Source organism: Eschrichtius robustus, chromosome 9, assembly GCF_028021215.1.
Source record: "Eschrichtius robustus isolate mEscRob2 chromosome 9, mEscRob2.pri, whole genome shotgun sequence".
NCBI classification, from domain to species: Eukaryota; Metazoa; Chordata; class Mammalia; order Artiodactyla; family Eschrichtiidae; genus Eschrichtius; species Eschrichtius robustus.
In genome coordinates, this window is record NC_090832.1 from 42,176,116 (window position 1) to 42,198,188 (window position 22,073).

General features: G+C 35.2%; 1 non-coding gene across 1 annotated transcript; it reads right to left on the minus strand.

Moving 5' to 3' along the window:
• Window positions 1-14,066: 14,066 nt before the first annotated feature.
• On the minus strand, window positions 14,067-14,128 carry LOC137769760 (U7 small nuclear RNA). Its single transcript, XR_011075072.1, has one exon. It is a non-coding gene; the product is annotated as a U7 small nuclear RNA (small nuclear RNA).
• Window positions 14,129-22,073: the final 7,945 nt, after the last annotated feature.

Below are 22,073 nucleotides of genomic sequence, written 5' to 3' on the forward strand. Positions count from 1 at the left end.
GGCAGCCCAGTGGTTAGGACTCAGCGCTTTCACTGCCAGGGCCTAGGTTCAATCCCTGGTCAGGAAAGTAAGATCCTGCAAGTCATGCAGTGCAACCAAATTTTTAAAAACAAATAAATAAATTTTTTTAAAAATTAAAAATAGGACTTCCCTGGTGGTGCAGTGGTTAAGAATCCGCCTGCCAATGCAGGGGACACAGGTTCGAGCCCCAGTCCAGGAAGATCCCACATGCAGGGGAGCAACTAAGCTTGTGCGCCACAACTACTGAGCCTGCACTCTAGAGCCCATGAGCCACAACTACTGAGCCTGCGTGCCACAACTACTGAAGCCCATGCGCATAGAGCCCATGCTCCACAAGAGAAGCCACAGAAATAAGAAGCCCATGCACTGCAATGAAGAGTAGCCGTCACTTACCACAACTAGAGAAAGCCCGCGCGCAGCAATGAAGACCTAGTGCAGCCAAAAATAAATGAATAAATAAATAAATGTATTTAAAAAACAATAATAAATAATAATTTTAAAATGAAAAATAGTGAATATAACAAAAAAGAAGCAGACTCACAAATATATAGAACAAACGAGTGGTTACCAGTGGGGATAGGGAAGCGGGGAGGGACAATATAGGGAGAGAGGATTAAGAGATACAAACAATTAGGCATAAAGTAAGCTACAAGGATATATTGTACAATATGGGTAATATAGCCAATATTTTATAATAACTATACATGCAGTATAACCTTTAAAAATTGTGAATCACTATTGTATACCTGTAACATATAATATTGTACATCAACTATACTTCAATAAAAAATTTTTTTAAAAAACCCACAATGAGATACCACTTCACACCTGCTAGAACAGCTGTTATCAAAGAGACAAGAAATAAGAAGTGCTGGTGAGGACATGGAGAATAGGGAATCCTGGTACATTGTTGATGGTAATGTAAATTGGTGAAGCCACTATGGAAAACAGTATGGAGGTTCCTCAAAAAATTAAAAATAGAACTACCACATGATCCAACAATCCCACTTATGAGTACATATCTAAAGGAAATGAAATCACTGGTTCAAAGAGAAATCTGCACCCCCATGTTCACTGCAGCTTTATTTACAATAGCCAAGACACGGAAACAACCTAAGTGTCTGTCAACAGATGAATGGATAAAGAAACTGTGAGATATATATATAACATATATAAATACATATATATACACACACACACACACACACACACACACACAACGGAATATTATTCAGTCATAAAAAGGAAGGAAATTCTATCATTTGTAACAACATGGATGAATCTTGAGGCCATTTTGCTAAGTTAAGTAAGTCAGATAGAGAAAGACAAACACTGTATGATCTTACTTATATGTTGAATCTAAAAAAATCAAACTCACAGAAACAGGAAGTAGATTGGTGGTTGCTGGTAGGTTGGTGGTGAAATGGGTAAAGCTGGTCAAACTTCCATTTATAAGGTATCTTCTAGAAGAAAAAAAAATTAACGGAACATCAGAGACCTGTGGGACATTATCAAAAGGTCTAACATACATGACATTGGAGTCCTAAAAGGAGAGGAGAAAAAGATTAGGACTGAATATTGGAAGAAGTTATAGCCAAAAACATGATAAAGTTTGATTTAAAACATACATTAACAGATCCAAGAATTTCAGCATGCTCCTGTTGGAAGACAATTCTCTATGGCAGTTCTGCACATTTTGTATCAGCTTTTGTTTCAGACTATCTTTTTCAAGCATGCTTGTATAGCAAATAATTTTGGATGACAGAGATAGTGTCTCCCTCTGAGACAGAGGGAAAATTTGTTTCATGACCATTATAATAATGATAATGTCACTTGTCAGGCAAAAGGTTGGCTGGTTTGTTTTCAGTGTCCTTTGAAAGACTGGAGTTTCCTCAGTTGTGATTCAAACCCATTGCATGCACAGCATCCTCCTTGGCTGCTCTGTATCATACCGTAGGACCTGGGAGGCAAGGAATATCATCATGAACATGAAGTTCATGCTATCTGCAGTGCCACATGTAATAAAATCTTCTGTCTCTTACCCAGGAGTATCATGTCTTCTACCAGCATCCACAAAACTATATCAGGCTAACTTGTTAGCTTACAAGTAGGGTAAAATCTCAGGCCCTTCACAGTTCTTGACTATCCAAACAAGACAACTTCAAAAAGAAAATCATAACCAAACTTCTGAACACCAAACATAAAGAAAAATCGTGAAAGTGGCTAGAGAAAAAACTCTGACATTCAGTGGAACAGTGATTTGAATAATCATGGATTTCTCACCAGAAGTAATAGAGGACAGAAGACAGTGGAGCAACATGTTTAAACTATTGGAAAAACTGTCAACTCAGAATTCTACATCCAACAGAAATGTATCATTTTCCTTCAAAAATAAAGAAAAAGTGAAGATATTCCCAGATGAACGAAAACTAATAAAATTCATCATCAGCAGACATGTTCTACAAGCTGTGGTAAAGTAGATTCTTCAAATTGAGAGGAAATAACACCACAGGAAAATGTAAATCTTCAGAAATAAAGGAAGAACAGAAATGATAAATATCTGGATAAATAAAGATTATTTTTTTCTGGTAAGTTCTGCTGAAAGTAAAAATTATAACACTTTGTGTTGGGATTTTCAATGTAAGTACAAGTTATACATATGATATGTATACTATAAAGGACCATAAGAGAGTTATATGGATGCAAGTTTTCTACATTTGATATGAAGTGGTACAAAATTAATTGTAGTAGATGATGAAAGGTTAGGTATGTATATTGTAATCACTAAAACAACCATTGAAAAATAATACAAAGATATATAGTCAAAAATTTAATAGACAAATGTAAACTGAATACTGAAATAATGTTCAAGTAAACTAAGAGAAGGCAGGAAAGGAGGTGGGGGAGAGGTGGTAATAGCTGAGTTAGAAAACAGAGAGGATAGAGGAAAAAAATAATAAAATAGTAGACTTAAATCTAACCATTTCAATACTTATATTAAAAGTTAATGGTCTATTTCCAAAAAAAAAAAGGAAAAGGAGGGAATACTTCTCAACTCATTCTATGAGGGCAGTATTACACTGATACCAAAACCAAAGATATCCACAAGATAAAAAAAGAAAACTATAAACCAGTACCCTTTGTAAATATAGTTGAAAAAATCCTCAACATAATGTTAGCAAACTGATTCCAGAAATATATAAAAAAGGATTATACACCATGACCAATGGTTGCTTCAACATATGAAAATCAATCAGTGTAATACTATATTAAAGGAATATTAATAGAATAAAGGAAAGAAAATACATGCTCATCTCAATAGATACATAAAAAGAATGTGATTCAATCCAGCACCCTTTCACACAAACTAGGAATAGAAAGGAATTTCCTCAAATGGATAAAGGGTATCTATGAAAATCCATAACTAACATCATAATTAATGATGAAAGATTGAAAACTTCCCCACTAAGATCAGGAACAAGACAAGAATGGCTGCTTTCACCACTCTTAATCAACATTTTACTGAAGGTTAGAGCAAGCGAGACAGGCAAGAAAAAGAAAAGAATAAGCAGCATCAAGATTGTAAAGGAAGAAATAAAACTATCTCACTTCTCAGGTTACATGGTCTTGTATATACAAAACTCTACGAGAGCCACTAAAAAAAATTAGAACTAATAAATGAAGTCAGCATGATTTCAGGATACAAGATCAATATGTATAAACCAATTGTATTTCTATACACTAGAGTGAACAATCCAAAAATAGAATTAAGAAAAAATTCCAGTTACAATAGCATCAAAAAGAATAAAATACCTCAGAATAAAGTTAACAAAAGGAAAGTAAGACTTATACACTGAAAACTACAAAAATTGTTGAAAGGAAATGTATCCATGTTTATGGATCAGAAGACTTAATTTTGTTAAGATGGCAATATTCCCAAACTATTCTACAGATTCAGTGCTATACCTGTAAAAATTCCAGCTGATGTTTACGCATAAATTTACAAGCTGATTCTAAAATTCATATGGAAATGAAAGGGACCCAAAATAGCTAAAACAATCTTGAAAAAGAAAAACAAAGTTGGAGGACTCACACTTCCTAAATTCAAATCTTACCACAAATCTACACTAATGAAGATGACATGAAGCTGGCATAAGGATACACATATAGATCAGTGGAATATAGTTGAGTCTGAAAATAAACCCTCACATTTATGCTCAATTGATTTTTGACAAGGGTGCCAAACAATCCACTAAGGAAAGAATGGTACTAGAGCACCTGGTTAGCCACAGGCAAAAGAATGAAGTTGGACCCTTATCTCACACAGTATGCAAAAATTAACTCAAAATGGATCATAGGCTTAAATGTAAGGGTTAAAACTATAAAAATCTTAGAGAAAAACATAACATAAAATCTTAGTTCATGAATTAGGAAATAATTTCTTAGATAAGACACCAAAAGCACAAACAAAAAAAGAAAAAATACGTAAATTGGACTTCAACAAAATTAAAAACTTTTGTTCTTCAAAGGACACCATCAAGAAAGTGTAAAGACAACTCACAGAATGGGCTAAAATATTAGCAAATCATATATCTGATAAGGAACTGGTATCCAGAATATATAAAGAACATTTACAACTCAAGAATAAGAGGACAAACAACACAATTGAAAAATGGAAAAGAGATCTGAATAGACATTTCTCCAAAGAAAATATAAAAATGTCCAATAAGCATATGAAAAGATGCTCAATGTCATTAATCATCAGGGAAAAGCAAGTCAGAAACAGCAATGAGATACCACTTCACACTCACTAGGATGGATATAACAAAAATGATGAACAATAAACAAGTGTTGATGAGGATGTGGAGATATTTAAATCCTCAAATATGGAGGAATTGTAAAATCGTGCAGTCACTTTGAAAAACAATTCAGAGTTCCTCAAAATGTTAAACATAGTGTTACCATGTGACCCAGACCCAGCCTGAATATACATATTCAACCTCCATATGTATAACCAAGAGAGCTGAAAACTTGTGTCTACAAAAGACCCATACACAAATGTAGCAGCATTATTCATAATAACAGAAATGGAAATTACCCAAACATCTATGAACTGATAAATGGATAAATACAATGTCGTTATCCATACAATGGAATATTATTTGGCCATAAAAAGGAATGGAGTATTGATGCATGCTACAGCATGGATGAATATTAAAAACATTACGTTGTGTGAAAGCAGCCAGTCACCAAAGGCCACATATTGGATGATCCCATTCATATGAAATGTCTAGCAGAGGCAAATCTATAGAAACAGAAAGTATGTTAGTGGTTGTGAGGGGTTGGAGAGAGAGGGAATGGGGAGTGATAACTAATGGTTACAGGGTTTCCTTTGTGGGTAATGAAAATGTTCCAAAATAAGATAGTGGTGATGGATGTACAACTTTGTAAACATTCTAAAAACCACAGAATTACACTCTTTTAAATGGTAAATTTTAAATTATATGAATTATAGATCAATAAAGCTATTATTTTTTTAAAAGTTAATGATCTAAACATTTCATCTTTGTCAGTCTCTCTAAAGACAGAGAATGAGAGTGAATATAAAAGCATGACTCTACTATATGTTGCCTAAAGGAGACATACTTTAAATAGAAAGGTACAGATAAGGTGCAAGCAAATGAATGGAAAAGGAACTACCATGCAGTGAGCTGGAGTGGGTATTTTAATATCAGATAAAAGAGACTCCAAGACCAAGTGTATTACCGTGCATTAAAAGGTACATTTCCTAATGATAAAAGAGCGAATTTCTAAGGAACATTTAACAAATATTTCTATCTCAGAATTTGCATTTAGACGTGAGGTCTAATAATTATGTCATGTAATTACAAGTTATCTGTCTCAACGTAAGTCTGATTATGTTGATTCTTTTCACAATGAGAGCTAGTTTTTCCAAGTTATATGGTAGGCATTTTCCATAAAATGGATGAACTAAATTTGTATCTTCTAGGTTTTGTTGAAAATATATTTAAAGCTCATAATAGAAATACTTGAGAAAAAAAATTTTTTTTAGTGTATTAAAATTAACATTATTTCAGTTTCCTCTCCTCATTTTCAATATATGCAGTTTTACAAGCTTTCATAAGAGAAATGGTATGAATAATGGTCAACTGACAAGTCTACCTTCTGGTAAAGCTTCCAGAAATTGAGAAATTGAATGACTCTAGTAGCTGAGCACCAAATATATTTTTAAGTAGATAATTTCCAATTTTTTACTTCCATCAAAGTAAAAATATGGCCCAAGTGTGATATTCAAAAGAGTTAACAAGTAAGACAAGGCATGGGCAGCAGCCTATCTTTTCACTATGAGATTTTCAGCATATAGCTCCTCAGGAGTTCAAGTGCTTGAGTGACTTTGCTATAAATAAAACTCCTATTTCTATCTACCTGTGTATGTGAACAAGTTCTTTCACCATCTCTATAAAAATAAAAAATTAGAATAGCATGTGTGCTTGAATTGCATATTTATTCTAAAATTTTGAACACTGAGGGGCAAAATCCCATTCATGGACTTGCAAAAACAAATTTTCTCTTATGTATTTTAATTAGTTTGTAATCTTTATGTTGTTTCAATCAGTTGTGTACTAATAACCCTCATAACGATAACTCAAACCAGAAAAAATGTTTTAACATTTAGAGACTTAGAACCATAGAAAATAAAATACATTTCAATTAATATATATGATTAGAAATGAAAAAATTATACATAAAAATATATGCTTAAATAATATAATAATATATATTAATAATAGTATCATCTAGGATTAGGATAATAATATAATAATAGGATTATTATCTGGAACGATTTCAATAATTCCAGAGAATTATTCTAATTTAGGTAGATCTTTTAATTTAGATTCTGTTAGATACACTGAAAAGAGTGGTGACAGTTTCCTTTTAAAATATCAATAATAATAACCTGCCAGAAAGTACATCCTTTGCAACAGTATAAAATTATGATTTAAAAATTTTAGGCATTAACTTACATAGATTCCTCCTCATGATAGGGGTTTGGAAGACAGAATAAGAACCTACTCTTTTCTCAGCTGCAACCCTAGTATCTAAGAACTTTGCAGGGGAAAAAAAGCACATGGAAATTATATAAAATGAGAAACTGACTACCTGCATCAAAAGCACCCCTCCCTTAGTGACTCTGGATTCCATGACCTGGGTCAGAACACACTTCCTCTGGGCAGTTAGCTCCAATATAGCCAGGAGGAATACAGCATTTGGGACAGAGGGCTAATCTTTTTAAAGGAAAAATATAAACTTTGCCATCCACTTTCTACAACTCTCCCCCAAAATAACAAATATCACACTCTGTCCTTCCAAGAAAGGAGGAAAAATGATCATTTGGCTACATAAATTGTAAAAGAAAATTTAGTTCTTTTTTGTTGTTTGATAATGTGTACATGAAAAGTTTTCCATTAAGAAAAAAAAAAAAATTGATAGATAAGGAACATTGTCTCGGGTAGCTATCTGGCCCACAACAGAAGTTGCCTCTCCAAACACACGATGCTTCTGCTACACTTCTCTGAAGTCAGAACACATTTCTTGGACTCCATTGCAGCTAGAGCTCCAGACATGTTTAAGTTCCACCAACACTTCTATAATAATTAAAAGGGGGAATTGAGAATGAGGCTGTACCTCTGTGGCTCTCTTGTTTCTACTGGCAAGCACTGTCATGGGTTTTGTGTAGTATGTTCCAAATTGCACTCTCTTCCAGATCCTGACACTGGTCATGGCAACTTTACTGACCATAAGAGAGACAAAAGCTCACCTCTGTGTCACGAGCCCAAAGTTGTCCCTGAAAGCGTAACTTTCTGTTTCTTCTATTTTCTACCTATTCTATAATCAATTTAGAAATTGTAATTACTATAGTTAATCGTTTGTCTCAAACGAGCTGGAGCTGGAGTAGCTTCTGACTGATATGCCTCTGTTGGGCCTGGCCCAACAGTAACAAGCTGCCATTCACAAATTACCTTCCAGATTTCATTCTGTAGGGCATTGTCTTGGGGACTGATTAAAATTAGGCTGCATCTGAAATCTGCATATTCAGCTCAATCCTTCTCATCAACAGTCCCAGGAGCTCAGCTCTCTCTTCTCAAGGGTAGCAAGGTAAACTGCCTTTCCCATTTATAACTGGTGCTTAATCAGAGCTCCCTAATGGTCTTATCTCTGCCTAGCTAGTTTTAAGCCTCCAGACAGGAGTCACCTTTGGTCTCTGTCGTCTTACATTTCTACATCATTTGTCTGAAACACCTTACTATGAACATCCCAGTGAAATGTCTCTTTCCTTCCTGGAAACTGGACTATATGGAAATTACCAGATTATTTAATTAATTCATCACATTCCTGTTTTGTTCATTTAGATTAAAGCACTATCTCGTATCTCTCAAGAAAAGAAAAGTTTTTACATAGCTTATTCCCTTTCTGAACTTCAGGCAAGAGTTCCGTGCAGGTGTCACAGCTTACCAATTTTCTTTCTCTAATTTCCTCCCCTTCTGAAAAACTGAAGTCCTCTGCTTTAAATGGTAATTTTATCAACACACACAAGCCAAAGCAATTCCTTTAATTTAGGCTATTTGAGGCAGTGCACAAGGCTCCCAAGAGGAAAGAAAATACATTTTACTTCCCAAAGACTCACTTCCAACCACAGACAATCAAGGCGAAATTATTTTAAAGTTGCATGTGCTTGAACCTACATCCATCAGAGGATATTAGGTCAGCAATCAGGTCCTTAAGACATGTCTATAATTTTCCTAGATCTGCCTATTCACCTGGTAGCATCTGGACTTCTTTCCAACCTACTAGACTCTTTCATTTTATTCTTTCCAGACTGATTCACTCTCAAACACACTCATCACATGTTTTCACCTCTTTGTTGGATAACAGTCACTATAAATAGAGCCTACTACGTAAGTCTACTTCACATCTTCTATCTTCTGGCCACACAATAGCTACCTTCTGTGAGTTCTTCACCACACTCCTTTCCTGTACACTCACCTTTAAATAGTATGCCCTGTTTTTCTGTGAGTCTATGGGGGTGAGGTCATGGACACTGGAGTTGAGCAGATCTAGTGTCAACTCCCCATTTGAGTTGAGTGACACTGGGCAACTTATTTAACTGTTTAAGCCTTCGTTCCTCATCTATAAAGTAGGATTGACATAATACCTACCTTAGTGCTGTATGTTGTCAGAGGAAACAAATGAGATAACATGTAAAACACCTGGCTCAGCGCCTGGTGAAATTAAAGGGAAAAATGAGTCTTTTGAAATGTAATTCTCCAGATGTGATTTTATAACTCAGTCTATTGCTCATGACTAATAGAGGATTTGTTTAAAACCCCTAGAGGCACTTTCCCAGATGCTATGTGATTTGTTTCTGGAAACAGTCTACAAATAATCAAAAATAATTTTTTTTTAACTTTAGGTGATATGCTATGTATTTACTGAAATTTAATGCCATAATTATACAGGTAGTAGAGGTGCCATTGAACCTTGTTCAGCCCTGCCCCTTTCAATCCTGCCTTTTCTCCGTCATTTCATCTGCTCTCTCACACAGCACTCCTCCAGCAATATTCCTCCCCAGGTTAATTCAGGACAGGAATTACATCTTCTAAGTCTTTGTGTAATGAAAGTACGTATAAAAGCTTCTCTTCCCTATTCCAACCTCAAAGTGCCCAATGCTCTTAACACATTGTTTTCTACAGTATTATTCTCTAAACAAATCTCATTTGTCCTAAATTCTTAAATGCAAGTGACCTGCTCAAAATCTAAAACAAAAATAAGCGTGTAACCAGAAATTGTCATTTCAATCAGTTTTGAAATTGGGGATGTTTCCCTATAATTTAGGTCTGTGATTCAGACTGAGGGTGTAGGACAAGGGGTTGGCAATGTCTCTTAACTCACTCAGGAATCTGCAAGTTGCTTGCCTGCTTTTATCCATCACTAGGGTTTGAAGCAAGACTCATCATCTTTAAGGTGAAGCAAATTTAGATGTAGAATTGATACAGGGTAGAATTCAACTTATTTTGTCTCTAAACAAAAGAGGCTACACTTTCTATTTGGTCAGCTGTAGATTAAATGTTATTAAGGTGCAGGGGTCACATACCAAATTTAATTTGCTTCCACAAGAAGATCCACACACAAAGAACTGTACTTAACTACTAAAAATACTGTAACAAGCAAATTTAAATGACTCTTTATATTTCAGTGTACTTAGGAAGAGTATTTTGATAGTAAATATTTTAAAATTTGTTGTAAAGAACTAACTGCAGTTTGTGAAAAATTTATACTGAAGTAAAGAGAAAAAAGCAAACTCAACATTGACCTTCACATTTTGAAGTCAAATTTTCTAATGACATGGAGAAATCAGAAGAAAATTTAAATCGTCTATTATCAAACCATCCAAAAATTTTTCATTTTTATTAACATGTTGATGTGATTTCTCCCATTCTTTTTCTCTGCTCACTTTTGAAAATATTCTTAATGATGTAACAATTAACTTTTATATCTTGTTTTTCTACTTATGTATCATTATAAAACAAACACTCTCCATATCATTAAAAACTCTTTGTAAACATAGTCTTAATAATTCCATAATATTATATCTATGTACATAATTCATTTAACCATGACCAGTTAGGCTACTTGCAATAGTTTACTTTTTATACAAATATTTTATGTATTCAAATTTGTTAAAATTTCTGATTATTCTCTCAGTATAGCGTTAGAAAAGTAATACATTTTACCATTCTTTCTATTTTGAATTTTTGAATTTTATTTATTTATTTTTTATACAGCAGGTAGGTGCTTATTAGCTGATATCCCCTCTCCCCAATACCTTACTCTTCCCTTCTCACCCACCCTTCAATCAGCCATGCAAGCAGTTGCAACCTGTGTATCATTGCCTCAGAGAAATGATCTAAGAGCAGAAAGAAAAAAGTAGTCCTTTGCTGGCTTCTGTGTTTCCATAACTGAGACCCTCACAGCATATACCAGAGATTTGAGAGAAAATATGATGAATAAAGGCAAGGCTTCCTCCTCCCATGTCTCCTTCAGCTAGAGAAAATGTTTCCTGGTCTTCAGCAAGGGAATACAGTCAGAGGGAAAACAAGGAGAGTGTAGGAATGGTGTTTTCCAGAGAGAGGGCACCAGACCTGCTTTCTAGGCAGGTCCTAATAAAGGCTTTTGAGGTCCAAGAGGAGAGAGAGAAAAGAGAACAAACTGAGGGAATACAAAGGGGCATAAAGGAATTTTGGGAAAGATGGATATGTTTATCATCTGGATTGTGGCAATGGTTTTGTAAGTGTATACATAGAGCAGAAAATATCAAACTGTACACTTTAAACATATGTAATTTATTGTTTGTCAGTTATACTTTAATAACATTGATGAGAGACAGAGAGAGAGAGAAAGAGACCTGTGCATCAATTCCAAATAGATCCTCAGGGAGGATACAGAACCCAGAGAATAAATGGCTGCCTGGTGGTATGTCTAGACGAATAGGATCTTAAGCAGCCTGTCAGTTTCCAGTCTCTCTGGGTGGTAAGGCAGACAGAAAATGAACACTCTGTACCCAGAAGTGGCAGGGAAGCAGCAAAGAGAGCTGCCTAGAGTCATGTGGGTAAGGACAAAAGACATTTCCAGGCCAGCATGTGGACCACCGACCAAGCAACTAATGGAGCAAAGGCCATTTCAGCAGATGCCTGTGTGGCCAGATAACAGCAGGGACCCGCTGCACACCCCCTCCCAACCCTACTCTCTAGTCTTGGCTCAGGTTAAACTCTCTGGAACTCTGACACAACCCTGGGGTCCTTCTCTCAGGAGAAGGAGAAATCTCTGAATTCACTGACATTTAGTTTCTGCCACTCTGGCAGAAAAAGGCTTAAAATAGAAATTGGGTAGTTATAGATGAATAGATACTGTTGTCCCTCAGTCTCTGAGAGGGATTGGTTCAAAAACCCCCTGAGGACACCAAAATCTGTGGATATTCAAATCCCTTATACAAATAGTGTAGTATTTGCATATAACCTAGCACATCCTTCCCAACACTTAAATCGTTGCTAGATTACTTACATAATATCTAATACAATGTAAATGCTATGTAAATAGTTGCCTGTGATCACCCAATTCAAGTTTTGCTTTTGGAACTTTTTAGAATTATTTTTTTTTAATATTTTTGATCCATAGTTGGTTGAATCCACCGATGCAGAACCTGGGGATACAGAGGGTCAACTGTATACATTTCTTGTATATCTCAGTTCCAAATTCCATGACTCCAGGCTGAGACATAGTCCTTCCCTTCCTAGAGCAATATTGGAAATCAGAAGAGTATGAATGAGAATGTAAGAACAAGGGTAGGTGCTATGACAACACTGCACAACTATCATCTAGTCTGATATCTAGTACATAACTGTACTTAATACGTATCCGTGGAATATTCCGATGGATGGATGGGCAAACTCAAGTATACAATAAGTCGTTGCTAACTATCCAGAGGAGCACATGATAAGTGCAAAATGAGTGGTTTTAGAAGTAAGTGCAATAAAGAGAGACTGCTAAGGGCTGGAGTCACCACTGATTTCTTCATAGGAGGAGAAAGAACTGGAGATGGTACTTGAAGATTGAGTAAAATTGGTTCAATAAAGAGATAGGATGAGTAGAGAATGTGGGTGGGTAAGCCAGGGTGCAGGGAGGCTAAAGGGGTCACAACTCAAACTAAAGTAAATCTGATGCCAATCCGATGTACTTTCTTCTATAGTCTTTTCTAAACATAGTATGTGGCAGGGATCTGATGACAACATTTGATGAATGAAGGATGGATGGATGCAGTGGAAGAATGTTAGGAATAAACTGTATTTTTTCCTAGTAAAAAGAATTGGGTTTGAAATCATGAGACCATTTAGTCTCTACCTAAAGTTTAGTTTTTATTTTTTTAAAATGCTCTTAACTTTTATTCTAATAGCAGAGTAGATACTTATGGAAGATTTCACAATATTTGAAATTACATTTAATCAGCCTTAGACGGTGTTTTTGTTTTTTTTTTTTTAAACCTGGAATCCAAGCCGTTCAAGGACTTATTGGGTAAACTCTTTCTAACTCTCCCCACCTAAAAAGAGCTCTAAGTCCATATCATTATTTCAATAGCAGTCCTGCAATAACAGTTAATGTTCTGTTACAATTTACTAACCTCTCTTACATATGTTGTCTCATTTATTCCTCACAATACGACCTATGAAGTAAATCTCCATTTTTAGACATGTAGAAACAGACACCCAGCAGGCTCACTTCCTTCCTTCCTTCACCAGCCAATAAATGGTGTCAAACAATAATCAGTACCAAGGCCGCAAATAACAAAGAGTTTTATTTGTGGTCTTAAGAACTGCAATTCAAGAGACACAGATTCCAGCAAGACACAGATTTCAGTAAGACTGAAAGTGTTCTGGGGAAGAGGAAGAGTCAGGGGCTTATAAAGGCAAAAAGTCCCAAGGTTATTAGAGTTGCCCAGTGAGAATGGTGATTGACTCTGACACAAGTCAGGAAATATTTATCCTTAAGGAATGGTGAGTTATTTGGGGGAGGGATACCATAAGCAGATAGGCTATCTTGAGTTATTTTAGGGTAAGGGTCCAATCCATACCTTGAGTTTCTGGCAGACCTTCTGGATGACTTCGTTAGGACAATCAGTGGTCAAAAGGTCAGATTCCTTCCAGGCTGAGCCATGCATAGGTCACACTTCCTCAGCGGCCTCCTGGCTCCATTTTAGAGAGCTCTCTTAGCAATACTGACTCCTTTTTTATTTTCCTTCCACAATGGTAACACCTAGACCCCCACCCACGCCTTTCCTCAGCACCATCTTGCTTTGCTACTGTCACCTGAAGTCCATAAAGAATGAGAAAAAAATGCCAAACTGTTGAACTGTGTACTGAAGGAGAGGATATAATGGTGAGTTAACATACTGAAAGATTTTTTTCTTCATGGGGGGTTTTCCAATTCGGACCGGAAAACCTGCTAGACAAATTCTAAAAGAGCTGTAACACTAACATATTGAAGAATTTTAACCCTGACAAAACATTAGCTGTCATTTGAATAAAAAGAAAATCTTTACGCTTTAACTGGAAGGGAAAAGAGTGTTCTTAGCTCAGCTACTCCATATTCATTATGTATATTTGGGGGAGCTTCTATATAATCTCCCACAAAGTCTCCCTCCTATTTTAAGTTCCCTCCCTGGAGCTAGAATGCTAGAGAAAAACTGTTATGGAAAAAATAATTAAGCTTTCTCGCAGAGCAAATCCCACAAAGTAATGTATCATAAAGAAAAACTCTAACCCAATGTTCTTCCTACCTGAGAGTGTTCGGGCACCGTCGACCGAAACGGCCTGCCTTGGCCAGGCACGATGATAATAACCGTTTGCGCGAGCTGTCTCACCACAGGAGGCCCGGATTAGGAACATGGTGCTGCCACTGAAAACTAACCGGCAGAATTCGGGAGGGGCCCAGGGAGGGAGGAGACGCCAGCCCAGGATATAGGCCAGCCTCCCAGAAACCCTCATCCTGGAATCCATCTTGGCCGAGAGATGCGCGCGCCACCAGGAAACTCAGACCAGATATGGGCACAAGCAAGATGATTGGCCAGAGACAACCCGGAAAGCTAACCCTATTAGCATAAAACCTGAGACTGCGAGCCCGTGGCAGAGCAGTCCTCCTGGGTTCGCTCACGCTGCTGCTCTCCACACGAGCGCCCCCTTCCCAATACAGTCTTTTGCTTTGTCAGTACATGTGCCTCCTTGGACAGTTCATTTCCGAGTGTTAGACAAGAGCCGACTCTCGGGCCCTAGAAGGGATCCCCCTTCCAGTAACAAAAGTACTAATTTAATTTTACAACAGAACAGCTTTAGGGATCTTAAGAGCAGGGTCAGGAGGGAGAAGAGGGCCCACCTAGTTGATCCTCTTACTCACTCCCTATTGATACAGGTTTGTTTCATAATAAGAATTATTTTGCACTTTGTGGAGTCTGGTTTTAAATGTTTCAAATTATAAAGCTTAGGCCACTTAGAATGGAAGTCTGTTTTGCGAATACTAATTAGTTTTAGTCCTCTTTCTCCCTTCATGGGAAATGAAAGTTGGGGTAATTTTTCAGGGTAAAATGAAATGTTAGGTGTCATAAGGCAGTCACAAATGGCTGGCATTTGGTACTTTACAAACTCAAGTATTTATAAACTGCAAATGCTTTATCCTTCCCACTTCTTCCACTTCTTTCTCTCTCCTCTAGTCACACTGACATGGTAACCATGTTCACCCAAAAGAGATGACATATGAAAATGTTAATTTGAGAGATTGTATTGACATCACTGTGGAAAAAAAATGTTTGAAAAGTTACTGATACATGGTGCCAGGCATTTTGATGCCTTTTGCCACAAAGCAGAACTGCATATTCGCAACTATATGCCATCTGTTTCAAAGGTTTATTTATTCATCTGATACCTGGTTGTTAAAGGAGAATCACAATTGAACAGTAGACTCACACTCTCATAGGCCAGGCTACTGCTCCCACATTCCCACAGCAAGCTCCTGAAGTGAGAACTTTGACATTTCTATTTTGATACCGTCATGTCCATGCGGCCTCATTGACACAGCATGTCAAAATGTACATTCACTGATTTGTATTGCCAAGTAATTCCTGTGACCCATCTCTCTGACTCTCACTCAATATTTAACCCTTCCCCTGATTATGGGGCGTTTTCACCTTCTAGCTGATCCATGTGTTCATTGTTTACATTTGTAAAAATTCTTATATTTATTTCATTCTTAGAAGAAACCAAAAGTTGCTTTAATTTTAATCTTTGAGAAGCAGTTTAGCCCCTGAAGTTTGCTTGTTGTCTATCCCCCAAACAATCATAAAGAAAAAGCATATACTTTACCAAATCGTGAGAGGACTGTTAGAGAGTTCATTGAGATTTCCTGGGCACTTTGGAATGGAGAATAAGAGAATATATTTTGCAAGTCTGCCAAAAGAAATAAAAAAAGCTGTCCATGCTCTAGATTTTCAAATAAAAAACAAAGAACCGTTATCAAGCAGGCAAATCAAATTATTAATTGAAAGTAAATGAAACAATATTATTTGCAAAATATTCAAGATTCACATGAATTCTCAGAGATTAAGTGACTAGTTAATACCTTGCTTAGCATGGTTAAGTCATCCTTTCTGAGATGAGTAAGTTCCGCAGACACAGAAGTCCGATTTTATGCAATTTGCCTATGTAGCAGGTTTGAATTTTACTCAGTCACATAACTCAGGTGTGCATGAAGAGCTGATTTCTTTACATCTTTACAGTTAAACTTTTCTTTAACTCACAGTCCCTATTTTTGCTAAATCTTGTGAAGTCATCATCTCTGTCATTTCTCTCCTCCTCCCAATTGTGTGTCCTCCTTCCATCCACCAGCCCTCTCACTCACACTCACATTCGCAGGTACAAACCAATATTATGAATGTGGACAAAAAATGTTTCCTGCCATATCAGTAAACAAAGGATGTTGCAGCCATCAAGTCATGAGCCACTGCAAACCCCCCATCCCAGTGCACCTTGAGGGAATTAAGGATTGAGAAAACAGGATACTGGTCCTTGATAGCTAAGGTGCATATCAAAGGAATGATTTCAATGAATCCAGACTCTTGCATCTTCCCATACATAGAAAAGCGCTTAATTCATTGACTTGAGATGTCTGTCTTTTCTTCAACTAACAGTAATTGTTTGATGTTCTGACTACCTGGTCTTTGTTGCAAAAACTCCTATGTATCCCCGCTCCTCCCTTCCCTCCTCAGAACAGTCCCTCAGAGCTATCTGAGAGGCTGTCTCCTGGCTTAAGTCCTCAGTATGTCCACCAAATAAAACATAACTCTCAACTTTTAGGTTGTGCTTTTTTTTTCAGTTGACGTGCAGATACAAAAATAAGAGGGAGAGAAAACAAAAGAACATGGGGTTAGGCAATCAAGTAGTAAAAAGAAAAGCAGGTGTTTAGAGAGTGGCTGAGTCAGGTTAAAGGGCAGAGACTAGAGCAATTATTCCTGAAACCCTGTGGCTGAAGCCTCCAGGGCCTCCTCCAGGACCTGACCTTTTGTGCCTCCTGAGGCCAGACTGTTGGATTTTCCCTTCCATCGGTGCCCACACTACTTAACTCTCAACTATTATTATTGGGGACAATTTGAATCTCTATTGTTTGCAACCATAAAACCAAAAAGAAAAAAGAGACACAAAACAGTTAGGATATCTACCTTGAAAGAAAAACAGCTTCTGAAAAACAGCAAGCCATTTCTTCCATGTAACCACCCAAAATTGTCCTCATAGAATAGTCTGTAAGTTCACCAAGACAAAGGTGTGCGTGTATTGTATAGCCTACACTACATATTAGAGAAATTTCAAATAGTTGTCCTATCCATAAAACACCTTTTACGCAATTCAGACAAAATTCCCCTAATAATGTATCTTTTGGGGTATTTTTAAAGCCAATTTGCCATTATTCAGCCTCACTAAAGCCATCAAAGTGTTTGATAATGAAAAGAAAAAAAAAACATGCAATTGGGCAACTAACTATTCATATTCGTTATTTTCAGTCCATCTCAATCCTGTTTTTTGGAAACACACACATACAAATCTTAATTCCTAAGGTTATTCTACAATCAAGAAACAAGATAAAAATTTTAAGTCTTGCAAAACTTAGGCAAAATTGCAAAACATGTTTGAAAATGTTGAAAAAACTATCAGAAAAATATATACTTAAACTTATTAATTCCTGTTAACAAATAAAAATGAGTACAATAAAGATCTCAATAAAATATGGCATATGCCATAGTAATTTGGATTTTATTTTAATAAAAATTGTTAACATGTTACAACACTGCTTAGGATAAGTTCAAAGTGTTTTCATTAGTTTTTTCTATGCATTTTTGAAAATGGCATGTTACATATAACAGTAATATATATATATATACGCTACCAGATTTTCTTCTAGCGTATTTCCAATTAAAAAATCATATGTATGTGTATATATATAAAACCTATTCTTTGGATACCTTAGACTAATTATGTAACTTTATTAATATTTCAGTAACATTTCTACACTCCCTTTATATATTTTAAAATATCCTACTCTTCCTTACTTTTAAGGTTTTACTTGTATACCAAGCTGAGAATTAACATCCACTGGATATTAACTATAAAGCTCTGTACAAATGTCATCATTATTGTTACTAAAATGTGGTTCCTGTCCCACAATTTTATTTACAATAATACAAATTAACACATTCCTTTATTATAAATCTCTTAATGATTTTCAAATTGAGAGGTATTTCCAAAAGCCTCTGGACAAGAGATAAATGCATTATAGGCGTGAAAATAATTAGAATTCTTGTATCATCCTTGTTACTTGAATGTCTGGTTTAAGCATTTCTACACCTGACACACTAATTTAGCTACAATGCAGCAAAACCAGCATTGTGGTAATAGAATATTGATTGTACAGTGTTCAAAGATGAAGAACTTATGTTGTTGTACTTTTTATACATGCATGATATTGCAGCCCAATATCCACGGGTTGGATAATTTTCACAAAATGAACCCACAACCACTGTGCTCAATGGCGATTTAATTATGAAATAGTCAATCTTTTGATTAAACACTTTATCTCACATAAACCTAAAATATAAGTAACCTTGCTGGGCTTGGAAGAGTTTAGTACAAAAGCACAGTGAAAATATACTTACCAAGTTCAAGTACATTATTTTCCTAATTTTTATTACTAAGATTTTTTATTCTTATTATGAACATTAGAAAGAATTTTCTCATAGAGATTCTAATCTCACAGGGATCAAGTATTAACTCCATGTAGTCCTCTTCCCAGCACACAAAAAAATTAGGAGTAATTTTATCAAAGTGCCAAAATATAATTTTAAACAGAATCCCTCTGATGGGACCATTCTTATGGATATAATGCTGATGCTCTTTTTAGAAATAAGTTAATCATGAAGAAAATAATGAAGAGATGTTATTCTATTTACTTGGAAATGCAAACATAAAACCGAACAAGAATTGTAAATAGAAACCAGAAGGTAATCTTGGCATCAAGATCAACAAGTCTTTATTAAAATGTTGCTTTGAGAGAATTAAGCAGTGAGGAATGAGCAACAGGAAATAGTACCTTTACAAATTTAAGAGTTGAAAAGGTCATTAAAATTTATTAAAACTGCCATTCTACATAAATCCCCTTTCTAGCATCCCCAACAGATGCTTATTCAAGATCTACTTGAGTATCTCCAGGACAGCTGTTTTGTTAAGATGTTATATCTTACATTGAGACAAAATCTACTTCTTTTTCTTAAGCTGGTCTCCTATACTACAGGTGAGAGTCTAAAAGTGTACAATTTTTCTGACGTTTATTCTGGCAAAACAAATCACAAAACTCTAAAATGTATCTATACCTTGACCCTGTAGTTCTAGTTCTAGGGCTTTAGCCTAAGGCAATAATTGGTTATATATAAGGAATATATATATTCCATATATAAATTTCATATAGACATATATGAAATTTCTAATAAGGAATTTACATATATAGAAATTAAGTTGTTACTTAGAAAAGTGAAAATTTGGAAACAAACTAGTGTTCAAGAATGGAGAATTATTAAACTATGATTAATCCATGTAAGAGAATGCCATGCAGTCACCACAAATCATATTGTAGATAAATATAGTCACAATATGTTTTAATTAAATAATGTATATATAAAGTGCTTAGTAAAACTCTGACACAGAGGAAACAAAAAAAAATATTAATTTGTATATTATTATTGTTTTTAAATTTGGCAATAAATAAGCATATTCAGTATACCATTTATTTAAAAATACATATATGTATATATTTATATGTATGAACAATTATACAAATATGCCAAAATATTAATAAAAGTTGTTTTTAAGTGGTGAGATTAGAAGAGATTATAGTTTTTCTTTCCCTTCTTGTTTTTCTATATTTTCAAATATTTTGCATTAAATATGCCTTCCTCTTGCAATCTAAAAACTAAATGTTATTTTAAATAGATTTATTTCACTAATACTTGATAAATACCTACTCTATGCCAAATACCAATGAACAAGGCTTACTTTTCATTACAAAACAATACTATATACAGATTATGAATGTATATATAAATATATTTATATATTTTATAAGTACCAAAAAAAATAAACAAGAAGAATACAATTTCATGAAAGTAGAAGCTTCTGGAAAGGAAGAGAAGGCAGTAAGGCTGAGGAAGATTAGAAAGAAATGTAAATTGTGTCCATAAAATTTTATTTCTTTTAAAAAGAAAGGAAAATATCTAAAACAAATGATAGGTGCTATCATTTTTCAGTTATGGGTAGTAAGTATGATCATTCTGGGTTCCTTTATTTTTTAAAGATTAATAGTACAATAAAATGTAAAATTTTTAGCAATAAATAAAACAAATACTATACTACAATAAGTATTATAAAAAGAAATGAACATAAAAATTATGTGTTCTATGACTGAACAATTCCACTCCAACTTAAATGAGTCCATATGTTCACCAAAAGACACATTTAAGAAGTTTATTGCAACTTTACTCATAATAGTGCAAAACTGGAACCAATGCATGTGTTCATTAACTGTAGAATAGATAACTAAATTTTTAACTTAAGTAAGATATTATTTAAATACCGGAACATTCACCCAACTTAAAATGTGCAATTCAGTGATTTTGAGTAAATTTACAAAGTTGCACAACTATCACCATAGTCTAGTTTTAGAACATTTTCACTACCCCAATAAGATCCCTCATTTTCCTTTACAGCTAATCCCTGTTCTCAACCTCAGGAGGAAGCAACCGCTAATCTAATACTTTCTTTCTCTATAGATTTGCTTAATTGTGGTAATTCTTTACAGCTAAAGCAAATTGTGGCATATTCTTATAAAGAAAAAATATAGCTACACTCAACAGAAAAACCTTAAATATAAGTCGCCACACAAAACAAATAGTTTATGCTATACGGTTTCCATTTATAGAAATTCAAGAACAGCAAACACAGTTCTGTGATGACAAAGGTCAGAATAATGGTTATCATTAAGACGGGTATTGACTTGGGATGGAAAGCAGGGAGGCTTCTGAAGTGCTGGAAATATTCTGCTCGCTGATCTGGGAGGTGGGTACATGAGTATATACAGATGTGAAAATTAAGAATCATTTCATTTAAAATTTAAAATCATTTCATTTTTATTTTATGTCCTAATAAAAAATTTTAAGGAAATAAAATAATGCCACACCCATACCAATTCTTCTTTCTTAAACCCTCACTTATCTATCTCATCATTTTCCCCCTCCTTTCACTTATGTTTCTAACATGTCATTGCCAAGTTCAAAGGTGGATTTTCTGAGAAATGTTACTAAAACCATTCAGTTGTTTATTTAAAGGACCTGAGAAAAGACAAAGCAAATGTCATAAACTCATCTTCTCTCTTCTCCACTAGTCTACATTTCTGAAGTGATGTGCTATGATAATGGATATCTGATGAGAAGAGGAAATGAGTTTACAAGGATAATAAAGCAACAGTGAAAATAGAATAACACACTCATTTCAGCTGAAAATAATACAACCAGCACCACAGCCAAATTGTTATGGCTTTCTTAAAAAAAAAAAAGGAAGCAAAGGAGGAAGGAATAAAAGACTTGCCATCCAAAGCTTTTCGATTACTTAAATTTTTACATGCCTTCTTTTTTAAATACTCTTTTTTTTACATAAATTTATTTACTTATTTATTTATTTTTGGCTGCATTGGGTCTGCGCGCGGGCTTTCTCTAGTTGCGGCGAGGGCTACTCTGTTGCGGTGCGCGGGCTTCTCATTGCGGTGGCTTCTCTTGTTGCAGAGCATGGGCTCTAGGCGCGTGGGCTTCAGTAGTTGTGCCTCGCGAGCTCTAG